At 53.3% G+C, this 13,042-nt stretch overlaps 1 protein-coding gene across 2 annotated transcripts in view; it reads right to left on the reverse strand.

Moving 5' to 3' along the window:
• The window catches only part of LOC148646652 (sodium/calcium exchanger 1-like), a 45,451-nt gene that overhangs the window by 10,173 nt on the left and 22,236 nt on the right, over positions 1–13,042 (reverse strand). The window lies entirely within an intron of this gene.

The raw sequence follows: 13,042 nt of genomic DNA on the forward strand, positions 1-13,042 counted from the left end.
CTGCCTGCTCTCTGCCACTGCAGCCCTAGGCATGTGGCAGCTGGATCCGTGGTTTGCTGCAGCAGTGACAGGTGCCTATTACCCTCCCCTCTCATTAGCGGCCCTAACAAGCAATTCCAGCAGGCCCCATTATTGATAGCTTTCATAAAAGATTCAGCAATAATTGACTATAAACACAGGTTCTGTCTGTTGCTGATGTCACAGAACACAGAGCCAGACCGCAAGTCTGGCAGGCCTCTTTCCCCCTGCCCTCACCACTAGCATTGACTGTCTCTCCCTCCCCCAGTCTCTCAGCTCTCACCACTAGCATTGACTGTCTCTCTCTCCCAGTGCCTCAGCTCTCACCACTAGCATTGACTGTCTCTCTCTCCCAGTGCCTCAGCTCTCACCACTAGCCCACACTGCCTCCCTCTCTCTCTCAGTGCCTCAGCTCTCACCACTAGCCCACACTGCCTCCCTCCCTCTCTCCCAGTGCCTCAGCTCTCACCACTAGCCCACACTGCCTCCCTCTCTCTCTCAGTGCCTCAGCTCTCACCACTAGCCCACACTGCCTCCCTCTCTCTCCAGTGCCTCAGCTCTCACCACTAGCCCACACTGCCTCCCTCTCTCTCTCCCAGTGCCTCAGCTCTCACCACTAGCCCACACTGCCTCCCTCTCTCTCTCTCTCCCAGTGCCTCAGCTCTCACCACTAGCCCACACTGCCTCCCTCTCTCTCTCTCCCCCAGTGCCTCAGCTCTCACCACTAGCCCACACTGCCTCTCTCTCTCTCTCTCCCAGTGCCTCAGCTCTCACCACTGGCCCACACTGCCTCCCTCTCTCTCTCTCCCAGTGCCTCAGCTCTCACCACTAGCCCACACTGCCTCCCCCTCTCTCAGTCCCTCAGTTGTAATCTGCCTCTCCTCTCCATCCATCCATCCACTATTCCCAATGAGCTCATATTTTGTAGCGAGAACAGCCAAACCTGAAACATTAATCAGCAGAGGTTTGCCGTTGTGTAGTTCCAGCCTGTCGTAAATCAAAGATTTAATCGATCTTCCACTCGCCCCTGCCCCTCTCCAGGGGTGATTAACACCAGATGAGATCTGCCCTTTTATTACACTAACGGATGACCACAACAGAGAGACCACAACCTCTATTCATCTATAATCTATAAACCTCTGTCATTCCCATCAGTCCTAACTGGCTGACAAGTCAGGAATAAGAAGGAGATGGGTTCAGTCTGGATACTGTAACTGGGGGAGAATTGTAGAAGACAGGCCCTTCTGAGCTATTTCACAGTGTTGGTAGTGAGAGAGCTGAGGCTGTCCTCCCCACTAATGCTAGAGCCTGTTTAACTGGTCCCAGCAGTGTCCCAGTTCTGACCCAGGGCCTGGTTAACTGGTCCCTGCAGTGTCCCAGTTCTGACCCAGGGCCTGGTTAACTGGTCCCTGCAGTGTCCCAGTTCTGACCCAGGGTTTCACTAAAAAAAACAGACGAATAGACAAAACAAATCGATAAGAGATACTTTACACCACAAAAACACACCCGTTTCTCCGCAGATCACACGTCTGTAATATCTGGATATTTGTACACTGCGGTGTTCTGTTGAGTCTGGCGGTGCCCTGTTTTAATTTCAAGCACTCCAGATTGTGTGGGTCAAACAGACGCGGGTTTATTACCGGTGTTTCTTAAAGGTCCAACAGGCGATGGACGGCCGGCGTTTCCTCACAAGGGAAAACTGAGTTCCAATTAGAATTGCTTTAGTCTGAAGGCGTGTGCATCATAAAGAACATCCTAACATACTGTACATCGCAAAACAGAATAAAACCAGCTGCTGCCGACACGTAGGTAACTTGTACACAGCTCCACAGCACTGGATAACCCTCCATTACTGCGCCTTTCTAAGACTAAACACCATCCGTCGAAAGAAAATAACAGAACCAGGACTTATCAACCAGAATCACTCACTGAAACCAAGGGCGGACGGGAACATTACAAAAGGAGTCTACAAACACCGAGAGGGGAAACAACTCACGCCCCGAATTCAAGCCACACCGAAGAAGGGCCCCTAGTTGTGAAGGCGTGTGATGACGATCGCTAATGCAGCGCCGCCTAGTGGCGCGCCAGAGTAAGTCCTCCACCCTACGTACAGTAACAGGAATCCGAGAGAGCGCATCGGTACCGCCCGCAAGCCCTGCGGAGTCTGAAAACGAGCCCTGCATAGAAACCCCTGCCCCAGCAGGACAGACGATACAGAAGCTGTCAGGGTGACTGTACTCAGCGCATTAAGCTCTGCCGCTGTGTGCGCCTCGTGGAGGAGAAGGAGAGGAGGGGAGGGCCCAGGCATTATTATTCATGGAGACCCTTAACGGGAGTGTTGACGGCAGGATTCATCTTGACTGCCTGGGGCTCATGAAACATTTACCAGCGCGGTGCTTCCGGCACAAGCCACTTTGGAGGCAAAGCCCGCTCGCGCACACACACTCACACACACACACACACATTCGTGCATGAGCACAACCACACGCGCACGCTCAATCGTGATCACACAGGCCATGGTTATGGGAGTTGATAGTACATGACGCGGTCTTTAGGTGGCGCCACAGCTTTACAAAGGTTAAAGTCACAAGTCAATCCTCTAGAAATACAGCAGGGATGGACTCAAACCTGCAACCCTCTAGGCCTCAGACTAAAGACGGCAGAGAGCCAGTATTGCACCCACTGTGTTCAGTACAGCTGGGGTAGGTGCGTCCACACTCCTAACACTGATCCATTAATTAATTTCCAAATGCATTTGGCACCCCCTTCCCCCTCTTTTAATCTGCTTTATTGCCTCAACGGTGTTTCCTTCTGATTTATGGCATTTTATTTAATTTGCTTTTCAATTACACTTGAGCCCAGTCCAGAAGTGTAATCAGGCTGTGGCTGCAGGTTTGTGTAGCTCCAACCCCTGGCCTGTTCCAGTCTCCTCTTCCTCCTCCTTCGTCCCCCTCCGGCAGGCCCCGAACTCTCCTGTCACCCGTGACTGACGGTCACCTCTTGCTGACCGGACTCTGGGTCACTGCTGCCGACAACGTCCGACACTGGTCACTACACTCGTGCGCACTGTCTCACACACTTACACACGCACTCCTGTCATTCAAACACACTCAAGACACACACACGTCACTCACACACACCCAGACCCACATACTCCTGTCACACACATACACACCCAGACCCACATACTCCTGTCACTCACACGCACCCAGACACACACACACTAATGCGCACACACACACACTGTCGCGCACACTCGCTTACTGAACTGAGCACCAGGCCAAAGAAGCAGCCGCAGCTCTAGGTATCGTGACACATCGAGACCTTATTCTTCATCTGCTTCTGCCCAGCCAGCCAGCGGGGTCTGCTCGCACTCAGAGACCCTGGCGCTGTGTCAGACGGCATGCCTGAAACACCGAGAGTCTGCGCACGCCTGGATTAGGAACCTCAATTCAGAAAGCTTTTCCTTCAAAAAAAACAAAACAATTTTGAGTGAAAAAGCAACCAAACAAATAAAAGACCATTTATTGATCCCATTTCTTTTACGAGCGACAGGGTGTGTTTCTCCCAGCTGCATTAATAACCTGCTGAGCAAAGGGCCTCAGTTCATAACACAACTGCTCAGTGCAGAGCATACGCACACACTTTCCCCATCTCCCCCCTGCATCTCTCTCCCTCTCTGCTCCTTTCTCCCTCTCCATCTCCTGCACTCTCTCTCGTCTTTTCTCCCTCTGCTCCCCTCTCCATCTCCTGCACTCTCTCTCTCCTCCTTTCTCCCTCTCCATCTCCTGCAACCCCTTTCCTCCTTTCTCCCTCTCCATCTCCTGCACTCTCTCTCTCCTCCTTTCTCCTTCTGCTCCCCTCTCCATCTCCTGCACTCTCTCTCTCCTCCTTTCTCCCTCTCCATCTCCTGCAACCCCTTTCCTCCTTTCTCCCTCTCCATCTCCTGCACTCTCTCTCCTCCTTTCTCCCTCTGCTCCCCTCTCCATCTCCTGCACTCTCTCTCTCCTCCTTTCTCCCTCTGCTCCCCTCCCCTCCTTTCTCTCTCCATCTCCTGCACTCTCACCCTCTCTCCTCCTTTCTCCCTCTCCATCTCCTGCACTTTCCTTCTCTGCTTTCTCCCTCTGCTCCCCTCTCTTCCTCCTGCACTCTCCCTCTCTCCTCCTTTCTCCCTCTGCTCCTCTCTCCCTCTGCTCACCCCTCTCTCTCCCACCTCCTTTCCCCCCCATCTCTCTCCCCCCCCTGCTCTTTCTGCATTTCCTCCACTCTCCCCCCTCTCCATCTTTCTCTCTCTTCTCCTCCCCTCCTCCCCATTTCCACTCTGCTCAATCTCCATCTCCTTCGCTCCCCTCTCCCCCCTCCCTCTCTCTTTCCCCAGGGTGTAATAAAAGCCAATTGCCTTTAAATCCACAGCCGATGCTCTGTGCAGCTTTGTTTGGAGGCTTTATGAAACCCAGTTTATCACCCCCTCTGTTGCTCTCTGTGGAGGGGCTGTGCTCACTGAGCCCTCTTCCAGGCCCATAAATACAGCCTGTTGGAAGTGCGTCTGCCGAGCAGCCCCAGAGAGACAGGGGAAGAACAGTATGGAGTCTGGGATAGCGATAGATGGGGGGAGAGGTACAGGAAGGAGCCTTAGAGGGAGACCGAAAAAGAGAGAGAGAGGCTGTCAGGAGAGACCAAGTGAACAGTGCAGCACAGTGTATCACACACCAGCTTGCTCACTACAGTATCACCCCCAGACTGCAGAACAGTGCAGCACAGTGTATCACACACCAGTGTGCTCACTACAGTATCATCCCCAGACTGCAGAACAGTGCAGCACAGCGTATCACACACCAGTGTGCTCACTACAGTATCACCCCCAGACTGCAGAACAGTACATCACAGCGTATCACACACCAGTGTGCTCACTACAGTATCACCCCCAGACTGCAGAACAGTACATCAGTGTATCACACACCAGTGTGCTCACTACAGTATCACCCCCCCAGACTGCAGAACAGTACATCACAGTGTATCACACCCCAGTGTGCTCACTACAGTATCACCCTCAGACTGCAGAACAGTACATCACAGCGTATCACACACCAGTGTGCTCACTACAGTATCACCCCCAGACTGCAGAACAGTACATCAGTGTATCACACACCAGTGTGCTCACTACAGTATCACCCCCCCAGACTGCAGAACAGTACATCACAGTGTATCACACCCCAGTGTGCTCACTACAGTATCACCCTCAGACTGCAGAACAGTACATCACAGCGTATCACACACCAGTGTGCTCACTACAGTATCACCCCCAGACTGCAGAACAGTACATCAGTGTATCACACACCAGTGTGCTCACTACAGTATCACCCCCCCAGACTGCAGAACAGTACATCACAGTGTATCACACACCAGTGTGCTCACTACAGTATCACCCCCAGACTGCAGAACAGTGCAGCACAGCGTATCACACACCAGTGTGCTCACTACAGTATCACCCCCAGACTGCAGAACAGTACAGCACAGCGTATCACACACCAGTGTGCTCACTACAGTATCACCCCCAGACTGCAGAACAGTACAGCACAGTGTATCACACACCAGTGTGCTCACTACAGTATCACCCCCACAGACTGCAGAACAGTGCAGCACAGTGTATCACACACCAGTGTGCTCACTACAGTATCACCCGCAGACTGCAGAACAGTGCAGCACAGTGTATCACACACCAGTGTGCTCACTACAGTATCACCCTCAGACTGCAGAACAGTGCAGCACAGTGTATCACACACCAGTGTGCTCACTACAGTATCACCCTCAGACTGCAGAACAGTGCAGCACAGTGTATCACACACCAGCGTGCTCACTACAGTATCACCCCCAGACTGCAGAACAGTGCAGCACAGTGTATCACACCCCAGCGTGCTCACTACAGTATCACCCCCAGACTGCAGAACAGTGCAGCACAGCATATCACACACCAGTGTGCTCACTACAGTATCATCTCCAGACTGCAGAACAGTGAAGTGTGACACACACCAGTGTGCTCACTACAGTATCACCCCAGACTGCAGAACAGTGCAGCACAGCATATCACACACCAGTGTGCTCACTACAGTATCATCTCCAGACTGCAGAACAGTGCAGTGTGACACACACCAGTGTGCTCACTACAGTATCACCCCCAGACTGCAGAACAGTGCAACACAGTGTATCACACACCAGTGTGCTCACTACAATATCACCCCCAGACTGCAGAACAGTGCAGCACAGTGTATCACACACCAGTGTGCTCACTCCAGTATCACCCCCAGACTGCAGAACAGTGCAGCACAGCGTATCACACACCAGTGTGCTCACTCCAGTATCACCCACAGACTGCAGAACAGTACATCACAGTGTATCACACACCAGTGTGCTCACTACAGTATCACCCTCAGACTGCAGAACAGTACATCACAGTGTATCACACACCAGCGTGCTCACTCCAGTATCACCCCCAGACTGCAGAACAGTACATCACAGTGTATCACACACTCATTCAAACTCAACTATAAATCGACAGAACCCCCAGAGTTTCTCAACATCCAGTAGTCACACTGTCAGAGAGGAATGCAAATATCTCAGCACTAGTTTTGGAAAATCGGGGAAAGCTGGACAGAGAATGGAGATTACAGAGGGAGCAGAAAGAGAGGAGAGAGGAGAGAGGGAGAGAAGGGGAATAAAGAGGGGGGGGGGAACGTAGCAAACAGTGGATATAAATAAACAGCTTTAGGATTAAAGCTCACAAATACATAGACCTAAATGAAATAGAAATCCTCAATCTGTTCGTGTCAGTCAGTGTGTGTGTGTGTGCGCGCGTGCGTGTGTATGTATTCAGAGGAGTCTCTATGCAGTGAGTAGCAATAATGAGGAGTAGTAATCCGGCGTTGGCATGGCAACAGGTAGAGCCAGTGTACGTTCGAGAACAGCAGCCAAGGCCTCCAGCAAGAGAGGGGTAGATCGGGAAGAGAGGAACTGGTTCAAAGAATGTTTAAATATGGAAATATGGAGATAAATATTCTTTATGATACGCTGGGTGAGGCAAGGAAGGGAGAGAAGGAGAGTGAGAGAGAGAGCCAACTGAAATCATGGAAAAAGCATTGTACAGTACAGTAAAGCCCAGTGATGCCAGTGGACTCTGAGTGAGTGTGAGAGGAGAGGGACAGCAGTGTCTCCAGTCCAGTCAGGAGTGTGTCAGTGTGTGAATCCAGGGGCAGTGTGAGAGGAGAGGGACAGCAGTGTCTCCAGTCCAGTCAGGAGTGTGTCAGTGTGTGAATTCAGGGGCAGTGTGAGAGGAGAGGGACAGCAGTGTCTCTAGCAGTGTCTCCAGTCCAGTCAGGAGTGTGTCAGTGTGTGAATTCAGGGGCAGTGTGAGAGGAGAGGGACAGCAGTGTCTCCAGTCCAGTCAGGAGTGTGTCAGTGTGTGAATTCAGGGGCAGTGTGAGAGGAGAGGGACAGCAGTGTCTCCAGTCCAGTCAGGAGTGTGTCAGTGTGTGAATTCAGGGGCAGTGTGAGAGGAGAGGGACAGCAGTCACTCTAACAGCTTCTATAGTACAGTCTGCACAGCAGTGTGTCAGTGTGTGAGTTTGTATCACTATGTGAAACAATGAGGCTGTCAGTAAAGCAGTAACATTTGAGACAGTTAAGGTATCGTAATGCTGCTCACAGTGTCTATTTCAAAGGTCAGTGCTAATGTGAGCCATTACAGTGAAACTGCATTAAACCTCTCAGCACAGTAGCAGTTCAGCAGCGCTCAAACTGATTGGAACATTTAGTGAAAGCACAGAGCTTTATAAAGGATGAAGAAGCTGCACTGTGCTCAGACTCACCACAGAGCCAGCAAACAGTATGGGACCAGAAGCTAGACCTTTTTTAGAAGAGAGAGTTTAAACCTCCTTGGTGTGTTTAAATAAATATACATAAAAATAACGAGAAACTGTATTTTCTTGTAACCCTAGAGTTCAGTGATGCCGGTCCAGTCTGGGAAACACTGTACCCCTACAGTCCAGAGACCGCCGGTCCAGTCTGGGTCACACTGTACCCCTACAGTCCAGAGCCCGCCGGTCCAGTCTGGGTCACACTGTACCACTACAGTTCAGAGCTCGCCGGTCCAGTCTGGGTCACGCTGTACCCCTACAGTCCAGAGATCACTGGTCCAGTCTGGGTCACGCTGTACCCCTACAGTCCAGAGCCCACCGGTCCAGTTTGGGTCACACTGTACCCCTACAGTCCAGAGATCACTGGTCCAGTCTGGGTCACGCTGTAACCCCCAAGTCCAGAGATCGCCGGTCCAGTCTGGGTCACGCTGTACCCCTACAGTCCAGAGATCGCCGGTCCAGTCTGGGTCACGCTGTACCCCTACAGTCCAGAGATCGCCGGTCCAGTCTGGGTCACACTGTACCCCTACAGTCCAGAGATCACTGGTCAAGTCTGGGTCACGCTGTACCCCTATAGTCCAGAGATCACTGGTCCAGTGTGGGTCACGCTGTACCCCTACAGTCCAGAGCCCGCCGGTCCAGTCTGGGTCACACTGTACCCCTACAGTCCAGAGATCACTGGTCCAGTCTGGGTCACGCTGTACCCCTATAGTCCAGAGATCACTGGTCCAGTCTGGGTCACGCTGTACCCCTATAGTCCAGAGATCACTGGTCCAGTGTGGGTCACGCTGTACCCCTACAGTCCAGAGCCCGCCGGTCCAGTCTGGGTCACACTGTACCCCTACAGTCCAGAGCCCGCCGGTCCAGTCTGGGTCACGCTGTGCCTCTACACTCCAGAGATCACAGGTCTGGGAGAGGACTTTTCCTTTGTGTGTGCCAGCCTGTCTGTGGCCTTGGCAGTGATGCCTGCTGTGCAGGGTGAAATCCGCACTGAGGCTGTGGCCTGCCTGCCCTTTCAAGTGCCCACGTGGCTGTCTCCCGCTCTCCCTCTCAGCGGCTGCGTGTGCGTCTGCCCCCGTTGCTGTGCCAAGCTGAGAAGAGGGCGCCCACAGGCCCGCTCACTCACACCGACACAGAAGGCAGAGAGGGACCAGCGCCAGCACCTGGCATTGCTGGCAGCGGGCACCCTGTCGCTGCGCGTCTGCCCGGCTCCCGGTGCCTGCCAACACCACTGCCACACAACGAGAGAGACAGGGATGGGAGAGACGGAAGAGAGGGACAGAGCGGGGAGAGAGGGAGAAGACAGGTAGAAGGAGGGAGAGAAGGATGAGAAGCAGAGATGGAGGGAGAGAGGATAGAGGTAGAAAGAAGGAGGGAGAGGGAAGGCAGAGGGAGGGGAAAAGAGGAGTTGGGGAGATGAAGGGAGAGAGGGATGGAGGAGACAGGTAGAAAGAAGGAGAGAGAGAGGATACAGGAAGAGGGAAGGAGAGAGAGAGGAGGCAGGAAGAGGGAAGGCAGAGGGAGGGGAAAAGAGGAGTTGGGGAGATGAAGGGAGAGAGGGATGGAGGAGACAGGTAGAAAGAAGGAGAGAGAGAGGATACAGAAAGAGGGAAGGAGAGAGAGAGGAGGCAGGAAGAGGGAAGGCAGAGGGAGAGGAAAAGTGGAGTTGGGGAGATGAAGGGAGAGAGGGATGGAGTGAAAGAAGACAGTGAAAGAGAGGACAGGAATTCTGATGCACCCCAAAGCAGCAAAATGATTCTGAAAGGTTCCTGCCGCAGGCAGGGCCTGACACAGATGCTCGGGGACACAGTGTTGGAAAACAGGACAGTACAGCTAGGTTTGGGTCCATTCTGGTTCTGAGACTGCACTGCTCCTAAATTTACACACAAAAAACCCACTTTTTTCCTCAGAGATTCAGAAGAAAATCCCACACAGATTTCAGGAGATGTAACGACTTCCTAACCACAATCAGTTTACCTATCGCACACTTGCACAGCCCAGGACATCTCTAGGAGCTCGGCAATTAAGAGCTTTCTTTCTTTTAAAAAAAAGATTTAATTAAAAAAGCTCCTTCGTTCATTTGTTACAGTTCGGAGTGCAGAAGATCTGTATCTTCCTCGCTCCCCAGCCCCCCTGTCTTAATTATCAAGAGCAGACTCTGCTGAAAGACGAATAGTGTAATTAATTTTAAAACTGCGCTGCCCTGCCAACACCAAGCTCCCCTTTAATAATATACCTCTGCACTCCTCAGCCTCCTGAGATTTATATATAGCTCATACAGTCAGCAGGTCTATTCAAACAGCCACTTCGTGAACACTGAGCTCTGGGGCGCAGGGAGTCTGGGGTGTCCACACACACAGGACCCTGGGGGTCACCTACCACTGGACGGAGAGAGGGGACACTGAGCCCTGGGGTGCAGTGAGATTGGGGCACCCACACACACACAGGACCCTGGGGGTCACCTACCACTGGACGGAGAGAGGGGACACTGAGCCCTGGGGTGCAGTGAGATTGGGGCCCCCACACACACACAGGACCCTGGGGGTCACCTACCACTGGATGGAGAGAGGGGACACTGAGCCCTGGGGTGCAGTGAGATTGGGGCCCCCACACACACACAGGACCCTGGGGGTCACCTACCACTGGACGGAGAGAGGGGACACTGAGCCCTGGGGTGCAGTGAAATTGGGGCCCCCACACACACACAGAACTCAGACAGGGGGCATACATGAGCCTAAGTGAGGAGCATGGCTAATCTAGGGTGAGCCTGCCATAGTGAGGTGACTGTTCTGAAGGTTGAACGGGGAGGAGGAGGAGATGCCAGAGAGATGGGCAGACGAACTGTGCGCAGGACGACAGGAAGTGATCGGGGATTGGCAGAGGGTGGCAGTCACCCTCTGGGGCGATTGGAAAGACTTCAAAATGTGTTTTTCCCTTGGTCCACGGTGCTGGTAATTGGTGGGGCAGGCTGTTGAAACTGAAGAGTGCTCTAGGTGTTACAGGTGCAGAGCGAGGCGGAGGGGCGTGTGCGTGCACACACACACACACACACTCTCTCTCTGCTGCGGCTCGCTCCGCATTTTCCCTGGTGGTGGTTGCTAGGAGACTTTTCTAAAACGCCAGCGAGAGGGGGGAAAAACGAGATCCGCACGAGAGCTGGAGAGTCGACCCACATTCCCCGGCTCCAGCAGGACTCGGATAAATAAATCAAACACACCGCTCACCCCTCCACACGCCCTCACGCGCCGGCAGCGCCAAGGCAGGATCGGAGCTTCAGAAGAGGGGGGTCCCACTGGCCTTCGACGCGGCTTCTCTCCAGATCAAGCCTCACTATCAACTTAACTAGTGCTCGCAACGTTTCCTTCACGGCCTCCTCGAGTTCAGTTTTTTTAAGAAGGCACCCCAGTTTAAGGGGCAGTAGCTAGAAACCCCCGGAGCCCTCCCCCTGCCAGGCCCGAAGAGAGGTGTTGCCCAGGTCCCAGAGGCCGGGACACACGAGGTCCGGCTCCGACCAGGACCTGAAAACCCGGGAGGGAAGGTTCGACCCGGTGTCCCGGACTCCCTGCTGGCGTCCTGGGGCTGGATTTTCGAGGCTGCAGACTGCGCAGGAGCAAGGCCGAGAGGAGTCGGGGAGCGACAGCTTGTCACACTTCTTCCTGCAGTTTCCTCCCAGCGCTGCTCTGAACTCTACGCTGACGAGCGTTGGGGGGGGGGGGGTTCTCGTTACTCCTACAGAAGAGCAGCGGCTATTTTTAGCCCCGTGGTGGAAGTCTGCCTGACAGAGCGGTATTGCGTGTTCTGGGTCAACTCCGCCAAATTCCAGGCAGCCACGGCGATGGCGGCGCTCCACGCCTCCTGCTTATTTTTAACCCGGGATTGGGATTCTAAACGGGGAACCGCCTGCCCAGGATCTGGGCGCGTGTGTCGGTGGGGGCGAGGACAGCCTCTCCCGGCTTATTTAAAGACGGGGCGCCCACGCCCCCCCGCGGACAGTTGCAGACTCCAGGAGGGAGGGGTGTCTCATCACCGCGGATCCCCTGAGCCACTAAGGCACTGAGCGCAGAGCAGTGGGAAAAGGTGGTTCAGCCCTTGAATGAATGAGCACAGGGACAGCAGGCTGGACCCTGTGATCTCTGAGGCTCCGCTGCTAAATACAGAACAGAGTAACAGAGTGTGGTGGGCTGTAATTTAGAACTGACTGCCTGTCCCACCGCCGGGCCCAGTCATCAGCACAGCTGGAGAGACAGCTCCACCCAGCTCTGACCACAGCTCTCACACACACTCTCAGAGTAAACACACTCACAGACACACAGAGAGTACACACACTCACAGACACACAGAGAGTACACACACTGACAGACAGGCACAGAGAGAACACACACTCACAGACACACAGAGAGTACACACACTCACAGACACACAGAGAGTACACACACTCACAGACACACACAGAGAGTACACACACTCACAGACACACAGAGAGAACACACACTCACAGACACACACAGAGAGTACACACATCACAGACACACACAGAGAGAACACACATCACAGACACACACAGAGAGTACACACACTCACAGACAGGTACAGAGAGAACACACACTCACAGACACACAGAGAGAACACACACTCACAGACACACAGAGAGAACACACTCACAGACACGCAGAGTGTACACACACTCACAGACACGCAGAGTGTACACACACTCACAGACACGCAGAGTGTACACACACTCACAGACACGCAGAGTGTACACACTCACAGACAGGCAGAGTGTACACACACTCACAGACACGCAGAGTGTACACACACTCAGAGACACACACAGGTGCCCACAGGGGCGGCGCTGTGGCCGGTTGGTACAAGGGAGTCGCAGTTTGCAAATGACACAGTCCTGGCTGGAATAAACAATGTTGACAATGTGACAACGTCGCACCCTGTGAGGTGCGAGCCATTTGGGAGCTCCAGATTAATACCGCCTTCCGCTTCCATACTAGAAGCACAGTTTCAAAATAAAAAAAAAAACTAGAAACGCCTACAAAAATGCAGAGGACTTCGCAGCTCAGGCAGAAAAACCCGGAACGCATTGCAAACAGCAAGGCAAGGAC

The sequence above is a fragment of the Lepisosteus platostomus genome, chromosome 16, assembly GCF_059453375.1.
Source record: "Lepisosteus platostomus isolate fLepPlt1 chromosome 16, fLepPlt1.hap1, whole genome shotgun sequence".
Lineage (NCBI taxonomy): Eukaryota > Metazoa > Chordata > Actinopteri > Semionotiformes > Lepisosteidae > Lepisosteus > Lepisosteus platostomus.